This window comes from Tachypleus tridentatus, chromosome 6 (assembly GCF_004210375.1).
Source record: "Tachypleus tridentatus isolate NWPU-2018 chromosome 6, ASM421037v1, whole genome shotgun sequence".
NCBI lineage: Eukaryota > Metazoa > Arthropoda > Merostomata > Xiphosura > Limulidae > Tachypleus > Tachypleus tridentatus.
The window spans coordinates 8,789,170-8,811,896 of NC_134830.1; the positions used below are offsets into that span (position 1 = coordinate 8,789,170).

The window sequence follows — 22,727 nt, forward strand, 5'->3', positions numbered from 1 at the left end:
CTCATCCAGCATGAACCCACTTAATCGCAAGTCTTAAACCATCACCTTCACAACCACATCTAGAACATTTCAAGCATATTTCATTGTTACAATCATTTTACTTGACACTTGCATGCTAGCTTCTCCCTGTTGGCTCGCGCGGTCTCGAGTCAGGTGACGGGTCCGGCTCGGAGACCTAGACCTCCAAAATAGTGTCAAATGTTTTCTTTTGTCTAACCAAGATAACCCAGATCTCTCAGGAACAGCGTTGTTTTTTGTTTTTTTTATTCACATCATGAAGCGGGTTAACTCGTGTGGCAGATGTTAATGTACTTTAGATGAGATTTTTTAACATGCATCTGTATCTTAATCATTCGAAATCTGGTTGGCACTCTTTAAAACGTATTGTCTAGGTACAGGTTCATAAATTGGATTACCAAACATTCTCTAATATGCCTTTGAATTCAACAAACAAGTAAATGGCCAGGTGGGTTAAGGTGTCAGGCCCAACATGGCCAGGTGGGTTAAGGCGTTCGACTCGTAATCTGAGGGTCGCGAGTTCGAATTCCCGTCGCACCAAACATGCTCGCCCTTTTAGCCGTGGGAGCGTTATAATGTGACGGTCAATCCCACTCTTCGTTGGTAAAAGAGTAGCCCAAGAGTTGGCGGTGAATGGTGATGACTAGCTGCCTTCCCTCTAATCTTACACTGCTAAATTAGGGACAGCTAGCGCAGATAGCCCTTGAGTAGTTTTGCGCGAAATTCAAAACACACAAACAGTTTGTGAAGTGTTTTTAATTTACAACAAATACGCCAATCCGAAAAACTGCTTTCATCTAATTACCACATTAGTAGGTAATATTTACCTCTCTAAAGTTAGTCGCCATTTTTTAGAAGCAATCGTCATAAATAGGACCAAGGACAGGGTCTGAATATATCTTCGAAGGTTAGTATAAATGTACAAGTAGACCAGTCTTTCTTCGAAAGAAAGAAAAAGTCACGTGTGACAAGGTACTCTCTAAATAACTCGGTATTCCCATGAATCACAGCTAATGTTCAACACAGCCTACAAGTTACGGCATTGCACACCGAGATAGATGTTGTAAAATTGGTTACGAGCGCTTGTCCTTTTCATCCCGCATAGCAAATTTAAAAAATATATAAAATAAACATTTCGAGGACTAAGTTGTTTGTTTTTTTTGTTTAATTTCGCGCAAAGCTACACGAGGGCTATCTGCGCTAGCCGTCCCTAATTTAGCAGTATAAGATTAAAGGGAAGGCAGTTAGTGATCACCACCCACCGCCAACTCTTGGGCTACTCTTTTACCAACGAAGAGTGGGACTGACCGTCACATTATAATGTCCCCATGGCTGAAAGGGCGAGCATGTTTGGTGCGACGGGGATTCGAACCTGTAGTCCTCAGATTACGAGTCGAACGCTTTAACCCACCTGGCAATGCCGGACCCCCGAGGATTAGCTCGTGTAAAAATAAAATATAAAATATAATCTTTGAAAAAGATGCATATGATTTTATAATTTTTAATTATAATTTTAAAATTAGTAATTATAAGTTTATATTTTTTGTGATAGCAAACATTCAGTTTTTGCAAATATTTTTAAGTAAGGATTGTTTTACATGCTTTACGTTCTTATGGGCCAAGGTAACCATGATGCAAACGTGGAATCCAGCCAAGGACCAAGAAAACAAAGCAGAATTAAACACGTTAAGTGGTGGCTTAAAGTATTCTGGTAATTATGATAACAAAAATATAACTAAAAATAGGTTGTAAAAACAAAAGCAGCAGAAAATAATCTTAAGTTTTTTGACGTCGTTGAATTTCACGCAAAGTTACTCAAGAGGTATCTGCGCTAGTCAACACCATCCATAACCAATTCTTGTGCTACTCTTTACTAAAGAAAAATGGGATTGACCGAACATCAAAACGTTTCAACAGCCGAAAATGCTGACGTATTGGGTGAGGAGCCTCGAAAGCTTGTTGCAAGTTTGTGCTCTACCCACTAGGCCAAAAAAAATTTAAGATGAAATCGTGAATACATTCTAATAAGTGTTAAAAATGAACGTCTTTGAGTGAGTTTATTTACGTCATTGAATGATTTTATTTCATTAGAGAGCTTTATTTAACTAGGCCTACTTTTTTTACCTTCGGTTTATCAGATCACACAGCAATATCTCTGATGTTTTATATTCAAAATAAATCAGAATTGATATTAAAAAAGAAGCTATAAAGATTGTACTTATTCAGAGCAAGGCTTTATTCGATGATAAATATTTTTATTATTATTTTACTTGCTCAATCGATAACTATTTAACCCTACTTTTAATAACAACATATTTTCATTTTTATATTGCGTTCTTTCCCACTTTTTATTTTTTTAATTCTTGCAAAAAATTCATTTGCATTTTATATTCTAAAAATACTGATTTTCTTTTAGATAGGCCTGGCATGGCCAGGTGGTTGAGGCGCTCGACTCGTAATCTGAGCGTCGCGGGTTCGAATCCCCGTCGCATAAAGCATGCTCGCCCCTTCAGCTGTAGGCGCGTTAAAATGTGACGGTAAATTCCACTATTCGTTGATAAAAGAGTAGCCCAAGAGTTGGCGGCGGGTGGTGCTGACTAGCTGTCTTCCCTCTAGTCTTACACTGCTAAATTTGGGACGGCTAGCACAGGTAGCCCTTGTGTAGCTTTGCGCGAATTTCAAAACAAACAAACAAAACCATCCTAACCAACTTCAGAAAATAGTTGTGATTAATGATAAGTGTACTAGGGATTGCGTAATATCACATGAAAAATATCTCTACAGCATCACAGATATGTATCTCGTCGAACATTTAGGACAGTGATGTGTTGCACACAAAGGCCTTGACAACTACGTCACAGAACTGTCACCAGAAGTGTCATCCAACATTTAGGACACTGATATCAAGAACACATACAAAGCCCTTGACAAGTACGTCACAGAAAAGTCACCAGTAGTGTCATCCAGCATTTAGGACAGTGATGTGTTGAACAAATACAAGGTACTTGACAACTGTGTTGCGTGACAGTCACCAGTAGTGTCACCCAACATTTAGAACAATGATTGTTGAATACATACAACTGTGTTACATGACAGTCACCAGTAGTGTCACTCAGCATCTAGGACAGTGATTGTTGAACACGTACAAAGTGCGTGACAACTATGTTGCATGACAGTCACCAGTAGTGTCACCCAACATTTAGAACAGTGATTTTGGAATACATACAACTGTATTACATGACAGTCACCAGTAGTGTCACTCAGCATCTAGGACAGTGATTGTTGAACACGTACAAAGTGCTTGACAACTATGTTGCATGACACTCACCAGTAGTGTCACCCAACATTTAGAACAGTGATTGTTGAATGCATACAACTGTATTACATGACAGTCACCAGTAGTGTCACCCAATATCTAGGACAGTGATTGTTGAACACGTACAAAGTACTTAACAACTGTGTTACTGGACGTTCGCCAATAGAGTCGTCTGACGGCTAGAAAGAACATTAATATGTTAAACAACATTAAAAGCACTTGAGAAATGTAGTAGAGGACGGTTGCCAATAGAAAGTTAAGAGCCTTATTACAATAGAATTGCAGCGAAATTTTGATCTAACTGTTATTGGTTTGTTTGTAAGTAAGTTATTCGAAAGTATAAAAAAAGCCAATTTTTGAATGTATGAACAGTAAAAATAACCATTCAAACAGACTTCAGTCCATTAGTTTTGTTATTCCGATGTTTCTAGTCACGTGTGTTGCTGCCAGTCAGTTAGCAAGCACTTTCAAGTGATTATAGAATTTTGACGTTTCGGGTCATAATAAGGTTGAAGTGTATGATAGAAAACAGCAACAAACCAAAGAGGAGTTTAATCTTATCTTCATAATATTCGGGTTTTGTTTTAAAAACATGTTTTAATTTAAAGAGGCCAATGTTCACTAAAGAATTCAACACGTTTCTGCCAACATGGCCATTTCCGACTCCAGAAAAACCGTGGGAAAAAAAGCAAAATTAAAAAATCTATATAATTGCTTGGAATCTTTATAAAAAAGTATATTTTTGCCAACTCCTATGTAGATTGACCCAAATACAGCGGAGTGATTGTCAAAAACCCTAAAATTATATTTTTGTGACATCTTCATTTAACTCCCATAATTACTAACAATGGCCAATTTCTGTTTTTTAATGCGCGAGACCTGTATTAAAATATCTTTGTACCAAATACCATATAAACCGGTCAGTATATAGCTAAGTAATTGACTCAAACCCCTAACAGTATGCTTTTTGTGTGTGTGTGAGCTCCGACCTCTCTACTTAAAAACACTTAAAATTGGCCAATCTAAAAATTGTGTGCATGTGTCCGTCTTCATGTGTAGGGCGCATGTAAATTGATCGCTATAAATATAACCGCACAGAGGCCCAAAATAAGCATTTTGTGATTTTTTGACATTTGACCCCATAAAATCCTTAAATGACAAACTGAATAACAATTTAAAAAATGAAACGTATTTCGACATATTTGACCACAGTAAGTTTCAAGTGAGTCTGTACAGAAGTGAAGGAATAGTGGTCGATTAAAATATGTTTGGAATAATAATAAGAAATAATATAAAAACAGTTTGTCTCTGTGCAGGGACACAGTTATTAACCTCAAGCTATTGAATAAGAGTTGTTATGTTTAAATAAACAGTTATATATTTGCTTGAAGGGCAAATAAATGACTCACTTCAATTAAGTTGGTTCGTTTATTTTTTGAATTTCGTGCAAAGCTACACGAGGGCTGTCTGCGATAGCCTTACCTAATTTAGTAGTGTATTGTTTTAGTTTGTTTTGAATTTTTCGCAAAGCTTCACGAGGGCTACATGTGCTAGCCGTCCCTAATTTTGCAGTGGAAGGCAGCTAGTCATCACCACCCACTGCCAACTCTTGGGCTACGCCTTTACCAACGAATAGTAGGATTGAGCGTCACTCTATATCGCCCCCACGGCTGAAAGGGCGAATACGTTTGGTGTGACGGGGGTTGGAACCCGCTACTCTCAGATTATGAGTCAAGCGCCTTAACCACCTGGCCATGCCGGGATTTTAATTAAATACAGTCTTAAATAATATATTGCAGGCAAATCTGCGAATAAAACAGCCAAATGTGTAATTAAAAACCACAAGTAAAATGTTATTGATAATATACATATATAATAGGTGCGTATTGACTCTTTGAAGCTTCAACGTTGTTCTGAGTTTTAAAATAATAGTGATTAAGGTGTTTATTGTATTGGACAATACTGAATGTTCACCCACACAAAAATGAAAAAATATTATTGTTCAAAACGTTTAATATAGGGGTTGAATACTTAAAACGATTTTGGTATATCACCATGTCGTTACAGTTCATGTCTTCGCGTACAATCATGCTCTGTCGAAAACCATGAATCTTTGTAATACTTCTGCAGTATAGTTTCCATTGCAAAGGTCTCCGTCATCAAGTTATTACATCACACCCATCTTTCATGAAAATTTCCCATAAATTACCAACTGTGTGAAGATGGCGGTTTCCCAGTGACTGTTTCAACAGTCTCATGGCACAGAAATCCATAGGCACTGCGTCCATAATAGCATGAATGTCAGTTTCTTTCTTCAGTTGCAACGGTTGCATAGATTTGATATGAAAGCAACTTGTGTCACTTTTTCTAAGATTATGCCTAAGACACGCGGGTGACTTTAGGCAATACCCAGTGTGTTCGTGGATTCTCACCTTTATAAGATGGCACACTGTCCTTACCGTGTACCGTTGGATTACGACTTGTTGCAAGTTTCTTTCTGGACGGCTCTGTAGTTCCAAGTTCATCCTTATATGGTTTTGATTTAGTTTTAAAAAATCGATTGCTAGTTTTCTCCCACTGTTTGACCTATATCTTACCGAAGTTGTCAATACTCCCAACTAAATAAGTTTCCTGGTGGGGCAGCAGTAAGTCTACAGACTTACAACCTGAAATACATCCCCCCTTCACTTTAGGTGGGGGTATGGTGCATACAATTATCCCCCCTACAGTTTGGTCTGTTGAATTGTTTTATTGCATCACAGGCCTACAAATTGTGTGTTTTTCTTGTGATTCTCGTGTTCTTACCAATCGAATTACATAATTAGGCCTAGATGTAGGCTTTTTTAGTAGCCGAAATGTACATCTTTAATATAGGCGTGCTTCTAAGCTTTTCGATCTAGTTCGTAAGTATCAGTCAGTAGGCCTAAGTATACATGCAAGGTTTGTAAGCACTATCACAGAATCTACCTACGTCTTGTATGTAGTGTAACATTAAGTAAAAATTTCATCACAGCAGATTGAAAAGTGCATGAAATTCGAAAATATTACTCCCAAGCGTAAACTCCTGTGATCTAGACCTGGCAGGCTATTTGTAGCTTGTAGCTGCATCAATCTTATGTGTATATTGTGCGGTTTTCCTACGCCATTTGTTCTTATGCATGTCTAGCCGGTTTTATTGTGGAACGCCTTACTCTCCTTAGCTGCCGAAGCTGCTGACCATATTGTACGTTTAGTGTACAGTTAACGATAGGTTCGGGCCGCTCGGATCCAGACGCGCCCTACATCACCCCCCTCCGCTCCCTTTAGTCTGAGCCTCGATTTTACAACAGAGCTCATTAGATCTGTGTTTGTGGTCCTCATTAATCCATGAAATTTCAGATTATCACAGCCCTCTAATAAAATGCTGGTGCTTTATGGTAAAAGAACAATATATTATCTTATCATAGATAGTAAAAATATTGTATTTTCTTGTCTAATTAGAACACAAAAGGAGCGATTTCAACGACCTGAAGCCTCTACTCTAATTGTATTGGTAGTTTTTGTTTAGGTTTTTATTTAATAGACGTGCTTATGGACATTATATCACAACGTGTTTGATTAGCTGTAACAGTAATATAATATATTTGTGATTCTTTAAGTATTTTCGAGAAACTTGCAATTACTTGTGTTGTAACTAGCACACATTATTGTCCCAGCGATGCCCAGGCGGTCAGTCGGCTCGGTAGTCACTGTGAGGTTCGCGCGTTCGACTTAAATACATTGTACAGTTCAGTCCTACATCCATTCTGTTATATCTTCGTTCGTTGTACGTTAGAGTTTTTCAATAAAGACTGTATTTTAGCCTGTTGAGTCATCTGGGAAACAATTTTCAATTATGACAAGCAAGCGTCTAAAACTTTCCAATATTAGACAGTTCTACAAGCCAGTTACTGGTACTACAAGTGACAATGTAGACGTAGATAATCCAACAACATCAAGCAAAGGAATAGAAACTTGTTATACAGAGGAAATACCATGTTCATCAGAGGACGAGTCTGAAAATACTTGTGCAACTATTGCACATCATGAACCACCAGATAGTTGTGAAACAAGTTTGTGCAGTAATGAAAAATCTGACATTCCACGGATACAGTGTGGAAAGCCATATCATCCAGATGCACAACTAATACCATGACAGAAAGCAAAATCTCAAAATATCAACTTCCTGGGCAAGTGGTTTGATGAGTTCCCATGGCTGCACTTCGACAATTAGACTCAAAAAGTCATATGTTTTCATTGTGCCAAGGCGGAAAATAGAGGCCTTTTTACAGGGAAATTGGAGAGGCCAGTGGAGTATACCTTCATATCTACCGGTTTTAGCAACTGGAAAAAAGCAAAACAGAAATTCAACAAACACCAGTTCTCCTCTCAGCACAGATTCGCTATATCTCCAGAAGGTTCACTTGATGTAACTCCAGTGACTGTCCAGCTACATGATGGAAAAAAGAAGCAGCAGGAAGAATACAAAAGAAGTCTGCGCCAAAATATTCAGAAGTTTACGTTTCTTACTGCGTCAAGGTTTAGCATTACGTAGACATACTGATACGGAGGGGAACTTCCTGCAGTTAATGAAGCTCCTGGAAGAGGAAGATCCTCAGTATTTGATGGCTGAACATCTCCATTATTTCATTAAGAGCCTGGGGTGATGTGAATGTGGTTTTCTTTGACAAGTTTGCTTTAATGGTTGATGGCACTCAAGGTGTTACAAACAGCACCACCAACAATAAAAAGCTACAACATATGGTATACTTTTCGTGTACGTGACTGCATGTACGTATATTACATTTAGCGTTTATGCATCTAGGTGGATTAAATTTATCATACTAATAGATGTACCAGTGGGATTCGTAGTGAGAGGTTTATGAACGTTCCTTGTTTTTCTAAAATATGCAAGTGAAAATACAGATACTGAAAGTAGATCAAACAAAATTATTAATATCCACTGGAATTATTTAAATATTTTATTGTAAATATTAGTTGGTTAGTTTGTTGTTGTTGTTATCGAAAAGCTGTAAGTAAAATGTATTTTCAAAACATCTCGCCTGCATAGGTCTTTTTTTTCCTTTTTGAAAGTATGCGTACAAACAATGCGTGAAAAAGAAGTCCCTCAAATGACTGATGGAATTTGAAAACGAAATCCAATTGTAGTATTATCGTTTTACCAGTTATCAGGTTGCCTAATGTTTCTGTTTTTATCCTAAATAGAACAGTAATAGCTGAAAGTGCTCAGACTTATATATACCCTTGTAATGAACGAGGAAGCTTGGACAATTCCATCTCTACTCTTTGTGGCTACACCACACACACACATTGTGAATCGTTTTTAGTAGATTAAACAGTACTTGACAAATGCAAGTGCAAAAGGCTTTAAAGGAGTTAAGAGTACAAACAACACACATACAAGCTTCTCTCAAATTATAGCAGAATGTTTGCCACCTGCGGAAAGTTTGGAACATACGCAACAGTCCTTCAAGCATGCAGGTGCACGTGCATATGATGTGTGTTTCCTCTGCATTATTATAACCTTCCGGATGTAGATAAAAATCAACCAAATATGATTTCATTTTAAGCCTGCAGGTATCCTAAACTTACAGAAGAATGGCGTTCATTTTATGGATTATTTACTATAACGACTTGGAATATGTATTATGTGTACCAAAGTTATTCGACGCTTGACGTCCGTTAGAAACACTCACGATTACTTGGGTTTTCTATATATATATTATTTTGGTTGTACTATATATAATTTTAATTTTTAAAGTAAAAAAAAAAAAAAAAGAAGAGCATCCTTCGTTTCTTGGATGAAGTTTTAAAGCGTTTTCCAGACAGTAATAAACAATTAAAACTAACTTATAAACTACAAATATCTGCCGAAATAAGGCCTTATTAGCGATAGGAATATATCTAATATCACAGTCAGTTTTGTATGTTTGTTTTTTAAATTTCGTACAAAGCTATTCGAGGTCTATCTGCGCTAGCCGTCCCTAATTTAGCAGCGTAAGACTAGAGGGAAGGCAGCTAGTCATCACCACCCACCGCCAACTCATAGGCTACTCTTTTTGCCAACGAACAGTGGGATTGACCGTCACATTATGACGCCCCCACGGTTGAAAGGGCAAGCATGTTTGGTGCGACCGGGATTCGAACCCGTGACCCTCGGATTACGAGTCGAACGCCTTAACGCGCTTGGCCATGACGGGCCCACAGGTAAGTCTTATGTGTGAGGAATGTATATATATGTATGTGACACTAACATTAGAGGGAGCCACTCAAGCCCACAACGTCCTACATTTAAAATTATCATTCGAAAGATTTGTTTAAAGCTGCTCATTTCAACTATAAACGTAATAAAACCAGGTCCGGTGCTAAAGGGGTAAAACTCCTGAAATGTCGTTCTCTTCTCAAGCTAACTAACGACTTCCATCATCTAATTATATATTTATTTTAAAGTTATCTAAATTATAAGATTCGTTTATTCTCCTTCAACTTTGGAAAAGTTGGAACCAGGATCTGAATTATGAAGCTTGGTTAAAAAACACCATTACTGTCAGAACGACCTCGGATTTCAGCAATGCATAAAATATTGGTAAAACAATAATAAAATCGATTTAAAAATTTGAGGCGATCAAGCCAAGAAAAAGTCCTTGTAGCGCAGTAGATAGCGCATTGAACTTCTAATCTAAATATCCTTGGTTCGACCCTCGACAGGAATGATTGAGCAAGTATTATAAAGGCGCCCGGCATGGACAGGTGTTTAAGGGTCTCCACTTATAATCCGAGGGTCGCGGGTTCGAATTCCTGTCAGACCAAACATGCTCGCCCTTTCAGCCGTGAGGGCGTTATAATGTTACAGTCAATCCCACTATTCGTTGGTAAAAAGAGTAGCCTATGAGTTGGCGGTGGGTGGTGATGACTAGCTGCCTTCCCTTTAGTCTTACACTACTAAATTACGGACGACTAGTGCAGATAGCCGTCGTGTAGCTTTGCGTGAAATTACACACAAACGAGCCAAGAAACAAACCAATAACTTATCCAATATACTCTCGAATTCACCATCCCATACAATGGTCATAGGTCACGCCTGGCTCTTTATCTGAACTACCATCAATCAAATATATATATATATATATACACACACATTAATATTTTCCAATCTAGTAGGCTTTCTCCTTAATATTTGACGTACTTAGCTTTCCGATGATCAATGCTTCGCGTCCCGTTGCTGTGCTATTTAAGGCCTTAATGGTGTTATAAGAGTGACGGTCAAATCTCATTAGTCGGGCAGATAAAAATAGTTAAGTGGATAGTTTTGACTTGCTTCCTTTCCTCTAGTTTATCGACCCCAAAATAGTGACAATTTCGAATACATAACCCTTGAGCAGCCTTGGATGGGTGCCCTGCTGGTACAGCGGCAAGTCTACGAATTTAGAACTCTAAAATTCAATTCCTTTTGGTGGACTCAGCAGATAGCCTGATGTGGCTTTGCTAAATGAAAAAAACAAACAAAAACACACACATCCTTTGTTCGTTTGTTTCGGACATGAATAACAGAGAAGTTCTCAGCACATTGAGTGACAATTATATCCACCTATCTTATCATAACGAAGCATACTGCGTTAGCACATGTACTACATAACAAACGCAGTGTTTTCACGTCTGGTTTGAAGGCGTGGTTTTAGATATGTGACAAATACCTAATAAATTCAGGTTTTACTAGAGTATCACACCAGTTCTGTGCTACACTTAGTAAATTTAATGTTTTAAACTACAAACAACAGTTCAACTTACTGAGTTGTAACAAAAGTAAGTAATAATCTGGATTGTAACTGTTATGTAATAGTAAGTAATAATCTGGATTGTGACTATTATGTAATAGTAAGTAATAATCTGGATTGTGACTATTATGTAATAGTAAGTAATAATCTGGATTGTGACTATTATGTAATAGTAAGTAATAATCTGGATTGTGACTATTATGTAATAGAAAAATCAAAATGTTGATGAACGTTAGTATCGTACTTAAAAACATGCATGCTCCTACTGACAAGTCTACCTAAACCTTTACGTACGTGCACCTACTTACTAGTCGATTTAAACCTGTATATACATGCACCTACTTACTAGTCTACCTAAACCTTTATGTGAACGTGCATAAACGGAAAGTTTCCACAATAACTAATATGCTTGGAGAACGTACTTCAATTAAGAACCTATGAAACAACTGTACTGATATCTAATACACATAATTCCTACAAGATAATGTACACATGGCCATGTTTATTAGGTAAACTTCGTTATTAAACATTGGTTAACGTGCGCAATAACCAGTTACCGTAACATCAGGGTTAAAACAACATGAAATAGACACGGCTATATACCATTTTGTAGTTAGCTACGTAGCATTCGAAATTCACTATTTGATTATTTAAAAGACACTTGATAATTCCTAACACACAATACGTCTGTTACGTAGTGTCCTCCACCTGGATTCTAGGTGCCTCTTATTTTATCTACTGCATTAATGGAAACGTAGTCTAAAATGAAAATGATTTCCGTTGAGGCAGTATACAGGATTATAACTTATTAAATTAATGGACTATGATAATGTAATAACATTGTACGTGCACCATACCGCCATTATCATTAAAACAAAATTCAGAGACTATTATTTCGTTATTACGTGCATCATCTCAGCTATGTGAGCTTTCATTTTGATACTACAAGAATACATCAATAGTTCAAACTATGTGGAAAAGATACAACGATAAAGTTTTAGACATTTTTATAATTGTTGAAAGGCTGAGTTCTCTTGTTTTATAGTCTCTAATATATAAGTTTTCGATAACTTTAGTAACCTACAGGAAGTAAGTTAATCACTGATGAATAATTAAATACGCACTTTTCCTGAACAGTCCATCATTATCTACCAATGTGTTTTGGAGATACGTTAAAACCTTCGTATATACATGATGCACACAATTTTATAAGGACAAAAACTGCATCTCTCGTCCGCAGTGACAAGCCTGAATTCTTATAACATTAAAAACCAACTAACGATACCTGTGATAGGCACAGCACAGATCGTCAATTATGTAGCTTTGTAAATATTTGTTTATTATTGCATCGATGTTCTGATATGCCTATAACTTACATATTTATATCCTTAGTGGTTTCTACCATAGTCCATTAATGATATAAAGTAAAACATATACAGGCCCGGCATGGCCAAGCGTGTTAAGGCGTGCGACTCGTAATCTGAGGGTCGCGGGTTCGCATCCCCGTCGCGTCAAACATGCTCGCTCTTTCGGCCGTGGGGGCGTTATAAAGTTACGGTCAATCCCACTATTCGTTGGTAAAAGAATAGCCCAAGAGTTGGCGGTGGGTGGTGATGACTAGCTGCCTTCCCTCTAGTCTTACACTGCTAAATTAGGGACAGCTAGCACAGATAGCCTTCGAGTAGCTTTGTGCGAAATTAAAAAAACAAAACAAAAAACATATACGTTGAGAAAACTATACCTTTATAGAACGTCATATAGATCTTATAAAATTATATACGTGTATATATACATATTTGTGTGCGTAAACAAAGGTTAATGATTTATATTACATAATATTATGAATTATTCGAACAGTCAGTTTGTGTCGTTGAAATTATTAGATAATAAAAGTAGTTGATAATTAGTGTAACCTGCTTTAAACATTTTATTAGCCAAAATTTCGAAATTCATGTGAATATGCAAATTATTTCAAAAAACCTAAAAATTACAATCCACTTGATAACCATTGACCTCGAATCGTTCGCATGTTCCCAACTGTGGTACTACACAAGTGTGTTAATTTATGCGTTGTAGCTCATTCCTGCAACGTTGCACAAGGGTATAATTTTCACCTGATAGACTAGAGAAAAGTAGTTAGTGAACAGCACCCTCCGTCAACGCTTGAGCTGCTCTTATCTTACCCAATAAGGTGGCGCCAGAATATTTTCGTTGGGGGGCTGAGGTAAACTGTGAAGGGGCTTACCAAAATGCCATCAATATGAAGTATGGATGGTAAATTATAATAATGTAAATACCAAGGTACATTTCAGAAAGGTGTGCTATTTTAAACTGCGTTTTCAATGCAGTTTTCATTGGAAACTCATACTCTGATTAATATTTCCATATTTTTCCATATTTCCATGTGTTTTCCATATTTTATGAATATATGTAGGTAACAATATTGGGGGGCTGAGGGGGCTTGGCTGATTTGGGGGGCTCAAGCCCCCCCCCTGGCGCCTCCACTGCAATAAGGGAATTTGACCAACAATTTTATAGATCACTCGCAGCTCCGAAATGTGGATCGCAGTTATGTAGCAACGAGACGCAAACAAAAATCCTCTGATCCATCGTGAAAGTTCTATGACAGTTAGGTCAAACCCAACCTAAAAGTATCTGTATGACGTTGTTACAAATCCAAATGATACCTTATAAGAAAGCAAATAAAATGAAGAATCTCTTAATTCATTTACATTTCACAATCAACGGCGAATAAAAGAAAAAACGTATTTAAAACGTCGAACAAAACTTAAAATTATTGAAGTTCAGATGCATTATATAAAACCAATAAACATCTTTAAATCAGCATATAAAAGTCTGCTTCCTCTCTCAGTGGCTCAGCGGTAAGTCTGAGGGTCCATAACACTAAAAACCATGGTGATCACAATACAGATAGCCCACTGTGTAGTTCTGTGCTTAAAAACAGAATAAAAATTTAAATCTAATTAACGAAAATAAATAAATGTCTTAATCAAGCGAATGTTATTTTGTTGTTCAACTGAGAAAGGTTTTCTTTGAATAGAATAATTAAAACGTTGCAACTCATAATGACCAGTGGTTTGAATGTCTAAACTACCTCAAGAAAACAAAAAACAGATGATTCGTGTTTTCGAAACGTAAACAGAGTGAAAAGGAATATTGCATTCTTTTTTTAGATTTTGATTTGCATAAACATAAGCAGGTCTCCTTTTGTTGATAATGACGGTCCAACATGGCAAGTAGGTTAAGGCGTTCGACTCGTAATCTGAGGGTCGCGGGTTCGAATCCCAGTCGCACCAAACATGCTCGCCCTTTCCGCCGTTATAAAGTTTCGGGCAATCCCACTATTCGTTGGTAAAAGAGTAGCCCAAGAGTTGGCGGTGGATGGTGATGACTAGCTGCTTTCCCTCTAGTCTTACATTGCAAAATTAGGGACGGCTAACGCAAAAACTCCTATGTGGCTTTGCACGAAATTCAAAAACAAAACAATTGTTGATAATTATCACCTCCAGGTGGCGTTGTGTTTCGTCATTATTACAAGCCTTAGAGAGCAATGAAAATAACTTTTATACCACCTGAGGCAGGGACGTATATACATTGTGATCAAAATAAATCGTGAATAAATATCTTAATACAAAACATGTTGAAAGGGTGAAAGCAACTTTATTGTATCGTTTAATGTGTTATATGATGCTGTTGTAACGGTTTATTTTGCAACATTCGGTCAAAAAGAAGAATGCAAAATCCAATCTACGTAATAACAGCCCCCCACTGGTATAGCGGTATATCTGTGGAATCACACCGTTAGAAACCGGGTTTCGGTACCCGTGGTGGGCAAACCGCAGATAACTCATTGTATAATGGTCAGGTGGTTAAGGCACTCGACTCGTAATTTGAGGGTCGCCGTTTCGAATCCCCGTCACACCAAACATGCTCGCCCTTTCAGCCGAGGAAACGTTTTAATCTGACAGTTAATCCCACTATTCGTTGATAAAAGACAAGCCCAAAAGTTGGTTATGACTACCTTCCTTTAGTTTGACACTGATAAATTTGCGACGGCTAGATCAGACAGCCCTCGTATAGTTTTACCGAAATTAATACTAAAAAAAAAAAGCAGACTTATCAAGAAACGGAAGTTTTTTATTCTTCCTTTTCATGTTCTACGAATTAGTTTATTTATTTTTAATTAACCGAAGTCCATAATAGATGTTAAAACAATTTCACTTTTTCGTTATTCTCATATGCATAGCACTTTCTTGTAAGTTACACTTTGACGAAATGCAAATTCAGTATTCAGAAAAACAAACCAAACGAACAAACTCGCTAATTCAATGATCGATCGTCTATTGTAAAAGACTCACAAATTAATAAGTAATTAACTAATAACTTTAGCATAATTCGTGTTCTATATTATGTTAGAGACTACTATTTAGCAGTATATACAGTAATGTAAGTATATCGATGTATTAGGCTTAGGATGCTTTTACAGTAGGTGTCCATGATATGTGGACGATAAATTCGTCAATAAACGAACAGCACGCATTCTACTTCTTTTTAAAATAATATACATTTTACATTTGGTTTGAAATTCACGCGAAGCTACACAAGGGCTCTCTCTCTACGCTAACCATCCCTAATGCAGTGTAAGACTAGAGGGGAGGTAGCTAGTTATCACCACCCACCGTTAACTCTTGGGCTACTCTTTTACTAATGAATAGGGGGATTGACTGTCACATTATAACGCCCCCACGGTTGAAAGAGCAAGCATGTTTGGTGTGATAGGGATTCGAACCCGCGACCCTCAGATTACGAGTCGAGTGCCTTAACCATCTGATCATGCCAGGCCTATATATCTTAGAAACACGTTAAACACAGAAAAAAATTTTACACACTGAAGATCGTACGTTATATGTATATCGCAAACACTATAGAGTTGTTTTCTTATTGTAAATAATCCACTTAGACCAATTCAATTCCTTTAGAGTTATGATAACAAGCCAAACTATTTTTCTATATTTTCATCGCAATAACATCCGCTGTTGTGTAAGTTACCCGAGTTGTATTCTGTACTTCCAATAACCGTCTGCTTTTCATCAAAGTCCATACAGGCGGGTTCAAATAGCTCAGAACACTCTTTGAGAAAACAAATTATTCTCCTTATCTCTTTCAAACTATTAATCTTTTTCTAACGTATCAGCTGTTAGGCCTTTCACTCCTATGACAACTAACGTTTCACTCTAACTTTTCTCTCACTGAACTTCTTACCGTGACTACTTTTTACTTTCTCTTTTGCGGTCGTCTGGTCACAGCTATATACATATAGTCTATTACTTAGACCTTCTAGAAATGTCCATAATCTTGGCATCAGTGGATCGCAAACACAACGTTTGATAGTGTCGACATCAATGAATTAAAACAAACTAGATTAATTAATAATACTATCTAAACTAAACAGTCTTTTACATGTGACATACTCCAGATATCGTTTCCTACTAAACGTTCGATAAGGTTGTTGTCATTACGACACGCTCGTCAATGATCACAAAACTTTATCTGGCTAGCAACAAAAACGCCTAAATTTATAGAGATAAAAAACCTACAAAAATATGTATTATGTCCTCAGTATTCCTCGATATGGCAGTGGAAAGTTTGGAGACTTACAACGCTAGAATCCGGAGCAGAGATAACCCATTGAGTGAAATCCTTACTACCTTAATTAGTACAAAACATGTGAAACGGCGACGCCAATATTTTGTACTTTTTAATATGTTATCTAACAAAAATTATGCATTAGATCCTAGTACCTTAACATGAATAAGTTTAACAGCTCTCACTGATATATATGTATGACTTATTGTATTAATTTAGGATATTTGTCACTGTACAGCTAGGGGCGGATTTAACGGTCAGTTAAATCTGACCTAGCTACTTTTTAGGCCGAGTCCCTATTTGCTTTCGCTTGATATATAATATTGGTATGGATAATCCCTCAGACCCAATTGTTTTCGTTTCTTTTTTATCTGACTAGCCAATTTGGCTTAAATCTAACGTACCGTCAAGAATATTTCCTCAATATTCATACCAACGTATGTAATAAGAATCATATGTAGCATAGTTTTCTGGTCATATTAATAACACAGATATCAAGTTAATATGAAAAAGGTATTTATGAGAGAGACCAAATTATTTTACTTTCTTGACTGAATCCATGCAACCAGAATGAAAAACAGTTGCGAAAGGTTATAACTACACTACTCATTACCCGCTTTAAGTTTCACAATATACGAGTAAACTAGGTAAAATCACCAAATAATTTTTATGGCGGGAACATTTTTTTCTAGATAGCGAAGCATGATTATAACAAATTTACTTGTGTTCCAGACGGCCTGATGAGTTCTGGATTAATTAAACTGAAAGGTGTGTGTGATTGAAATATTATTATTATAATATTTTCTAATTCTTGAAAATCTCTGTGGGATTAAATATATAATACAATGTTTAATATATAATAAACCTAATAATTATCTATATGAAACAGCAATTAGATTAATTTTAATACTTTCAACTTTTACTCCGAGGTAACTTGGAAATGTGTGATATTGTTGTTAAGCTTTTTTGGGGGGGGGGGAATTTCGCACAAAGCTACTCGAGGGCTATCTGTGCTAGCCGTCCCTAATTTAGTAGTGTAAGACTAGAGGGAAGGCAGCTAGTCATCACCACCCACCGTCAACTCTTGGGCTACTCTTTTACCAACGAATAGTGGGATTGACCGTAACATTATACACCCCCACAGATGGGAGGGCGAGCATGTTTAGCGAGACGCGGGCGCGAACCCGCGACCCTCGGATTACGAGTCGCACGCCTTACGCGCTTGGCCATGCCAGGCCTGTTGTTAAGCTTCACTAAGTCCCCCGGTGGGACAGTGATAAGTTCTCGGATTTACAACGCTAAAATCAGGGGTTCGATTCCCCTTGGTGGGCACAACGCATAGCATGATGTGGCTTTGCTATAAGAAAATATGCAAACGCACAAGCTTCAATAATTTAATAAATTCTTAACTCCTAAATAAATTAATAATTTGAGCGTTTTATAGCACTAGAAATGACAGAATCACAGTACATGTAGCCAGGAACGCTTTGGTGATGAAATCACCAAACCATTCTGTTCACTGTGTGGGTGTTACTAAGTTTGAACGTGTGTTGTTGTTATCTTGGTGGTTGGTTTGTTTGCACGAGGCTTCGAGCCAATCCGCAATAGAAATTTTTACATATAGTGAGTCGTGTTGTTACAGCTAAGCAAGGCCATTGGCAATTTGCCAGAAACATTTAAAAAATTTGACTCTTTAGCGTTAATTACAAGTTACAAATGTTATTTGTTGTAGAATTCTAAATAAGAAACAGAATTTCCAGTCTATTTCAAATTCATTCTGGTAAATAGAAATGACTAATTAGCTTACAACTGATCTTAAATAGCATTTAATCTTTTAATTGAAGAAGTCACTGTTAGTAGCATAATTTACTCTTTTTTTCCTATACGTAGATACATTGACTCAAGTTATATTCAGAGGAGTAAAATAACTCATTGTGTACTGAGGGCGAAGCTGCACTTGAAGCCACTACTCGGCACTTTTGATTTTATGCGCATGCCATGCGTGTCGTGACAGTAATATAACGGCGCCTGCAGTTGTCGAGTTTGGTTTTGTGGGTACGGAACGACGTAGAATAGAGAGCTTATACCGATATTTTTATTACTATCGGGACGACTGTTGAGGTGGTATGCGAATGTAGAAGGTCTTTGTACTTTAGAAATTATAATAATAGTTATTATTAATAACAGATAACGATCCTTCGAACTGAAACTTTAAATCAATGAAACTAAAAGTTTTGAAGTCTTATGATATTAATTATTTATTCATTAAAGTATTTTGTCTTGTTTAATTTATTTTGTAGTACTACTACAAGCGCTCACTACTGTTAGTAGTATGATTATTAATTGGAAGTTGATTTGGAAATAGAATCTGATTAGAACTCTTTGTTAAATTATGAAATTCAATATTTAATAGAGTAGGTTAATATTATAATGCGAACATTAGTTAATTCTAATTACATTACTTATAAATATATTACTAATAAAAGTAATCATAGTTCATAGTACTACTGACTCTGACAGCAGTATGTTAACAATGAATAACATTTTAGGCGAAGGCAGTGGATTTTTCTAATACTACGGTAATATTAGAAGTTAGCAAAAACTTGAACGAATAACAACTTCATAAGAGGCGGATAAACCATAAGTAAAATAGTAAATACTTTTATTTTAAGGGAGCCCATTATAAAATTGCATGTTTTGAGGACTATTAATAATGATAATAATAGTATATCTCAAGAATTAATAATAATAGTGTTATAAGCATTAATATTATGAGTGTTATAACTACATGACTCTAATTTGTCTAATGTTTAAAAACAAAACAAAAAAATCACCTGTATACTTAGTGTTTATATACGATGTATTTTAAAGCTAGGGAAATTGTTTTGCATGTAACTGTATGGTGGGTATTTTAAATTTCCAGAGAATGTTACAAAAATACCAGGTAAAATAATGTTATTCATACAGTGATATTTAAAATGAGTTTTGAGGAAGTCTTTACTTGGTACATGTGAATTGTGATCTGAAACTAAATGGTGAAGTAACAAGATCTGCCTTATTCTTAAAAACAGGCAGAACAGATTTTAGTTAGTGGTATGAAAAAACTTTGAGATATGAAATTAAGTATTTTGCATTATATTATAATAAAAATATTTAAAATTGAAAGTGTTTAAAGTTTTATACATTTTTAATTTTTTCATTACAGATACATTTTTGATATAGTAATTATTATTATTATTATTATATAAATTGTTATAAGTAAGGCTTGTCTGACAATAAAATTTGTTACAAGCTTTACAAAATTGTTCCATTTTTGATATTGAAATAAAGTGGGTTTTATGGGTGTTATAAGTGGTGTAATGTGATATGTTGTAGGAGATAATGTATAACTTTTTTTTTTTTTAAGAACAAAATTTAGGAAGTGGGCTCAATACAGTTTGAAAGGTGATTTTATGTTAACAAGTGTAATTTGTTTTGGATAAAAACTGGATTTTTTATGAATGAGTTGTAATCACTGTTGTTTATTTTGACTGTAAAAAATACTGCACAACCTATTAATAGAAACTTGAATATTTATAGATTTCATTAAAAAGGTAGTGAAGTGGACAGAAGTTTGAAAGTAATCAGGAGAGTCTTAGTTAGAGATTTGTACTTTTCTCTGGAGTAGAAAATTTAGAGGTAAGGTTTGGAAACTTAACATAGATTCAGCTTTATGTAGAATTATAAATGGACCTTTTTTTCTACATAATTCTAGATATCACCTATGTTATGAGTCTTGAACAATAATAATCCCAAATTATATATATATATTGTATTTATAAATGTACAAAATATTCTATTGTGTGTTTACAAGTAATATGTCAAGGGTAAAATTTAATATTTTTTAATGTTGTACTTTAGTTATGTGGGTGAGAGGGTGGCTTTAGTGGTTTAAAATTCAAATGGTATCTTTAGTTTTTAGTTTTCTCAATACTAAGTATATATTACATCATTTTAGAAGTATACCTTGTACCTTAAGTTTTTCTCTGGTTGTTTTATCTTAATAGGGTCACCACAGCTAATACTATTTTATCTAATTTTGATAAAATATGTTTGTTTCTTAAAAACAAGGAGAGAAAGAAATATGACATGTGAGGTTCTGTAAGTGGACTGTAGTATTTCTCACTATAAGAATTGGTAGTGAAACTACTGTTGTAGTATTTGTGTTTTTTTATTAGAATTAAGATTTATACTGTGACTATAGGTAAGGTATTACATGATCAGTCTCAAGGTAGACAATGAGTTGGGAGTTAGTTTTATTTTACTTTTCTGTATAAATCATTTATGAATGTTAATAATTGTTTGCTTGAACATGATTCAACTGATTACTACAGTAACAGAAGTAAAATGTAAGGAAGATGATGAAAAGTTTGTAGTTATTTCCAAAGTAGTGTAACTGCTCTGATTTACACCTGTGGCTATAACTAAAATAATGAGTGATCCCAGGAACTGGGTATTATTAAGTAGTCAAATTATGCATGTGTATGTCATGTTCAGATCTGGTCTATTTGAAAATATAAAATGCATCTAAAATCAGAATGCTGTCATGTTTATTTGTTATACATCACTTAGCCAAATATAAATGTTATTCAACTATAGAATAGTTATAATAATGATTCATTTAAATGTTAGTTTTATGTATTTCAGTTATTTAGTGCATTTGTTTTATATTTTAAGTGGAGTATGGTTTGTGATTAGTTACTTCTTTGTAGAATTAAGTAAATATTACTTGTATATAAAAACTACATTTTCTGATACATCAGAAAATATTTATTTGCTTTAGTAAGTAGTTATGTGAGTGAACTAGTGTATCATTTAGTTGTCTTGAATGTGTGATGATAAATTGATATGAAACAATAGTTATGTGTACGTAGCTACGGCAGATTCAATAGATGTGTGTGTACGTAGCTACGGCAGATTCAATAGTTGTGTGTACGTAGCTACGGCAGATTCAATAGATGTGTGTGTACGTAGCTACGGTAAATTAACAGCTAACCATCATTAGTTGTAAAAAAATAAATGAAGAGAGAAATTTTAATATCTTCTGCATTCCCAGTTCTCCATAATGTGCATTATGAATCATACATTACACAGGTCAACAAATTTTTTCGAAATCTCAGTTGCATAAGATTTTTTTACTTATTCTTACCCTTTGTGACCTGCTAAATTCAAATATGAAAACGGTTCAGCTCTACATGCTCTAGTTTTAATGCAATTTTAAGTTTTTCATTCTAGCCATTTGTGGTCAAATTAACACGTTTCCTGCGATGCCTATATTGGCAAACCGGCAACTGCTGCGATGCTCTTGTACATCTGTCAGCTTCAGTGCTGCATGAGCTATGATAACGTGAGGTTGTCGTTACACTTGTCTCTTGCCTGCAACTTAGTTAAAGGTAAGACAATAGTGGGACACCGGTGGGTCCCATCGCAGGAAACGTGTTAATTACTTACACGTTTATGTTATCAACAGAGATATTAAAATTGTTTAGATTTTGTTTCAGATCTGATCATGGCTACAAGGAGACGTCAATGTGAGAACAAGCGGACGCTTTCTGTTATATTTGTGGATGCTTCACGCTTATTCGTCAAAGGCGTAATATAACATCATTTCTGAGGCGTGCTTATAAAGCGTACTTTGGACTTGCTCTTGGTGACCAAGACAAGAAATGGGCCCCACATATTGTGTGTCATAACTGCGAGGAAATGCTGCGTGACTGGACAAAAGGGAAACGTAAGGGTTTACCTTCGAATTCCCATGACCTGGCGAGAACCGATGGACCACACAACTGACTGCTATTTTGTCTGGTCAATACAAAGGGCATTGGCAAGAAAAACAGACACAAAATCTCATATCCTAGTATCCCCTCAGCAAT

At 35.9% G+C, this 22,727-nt stretch overlaps 1 protein-coding gene across 9 annotated transcripts in view; it reads left to right on the top strand.

The window, feature by feature from the left end:
* The first annotated feature begins 18,564 nt into the window (after nt 1–18,564).
* The window catches only part of LOC143251903 (voltage-gated potassium channel subunit beta-2-like), a 49,751-nt gene continuing 45,588 nt past the window's right edge, over nt 18,565–22,727 (top strand). For 5 of the 9 annotated variants that reach the window (XM_076503240.1, XM_076503245.1, XM_076503244.1 and 2 more), the window contains exons 1-2: nt 18,806–18,939; nt 20,395–20,493. The gene's annotated coding sequence lies outside the window, so the exon portion shown is untranslated. Of the gene's footprint in view, nt 18,596–18,805; nt 18,957–20,394; nt 20,494–22,727 lie in introns of those variants that run through there. The other 4 variants (XM_076503241.1, XM_076503246.1, XM_076503243.1 and 1 more) reach the window with 3 other exon arrangements.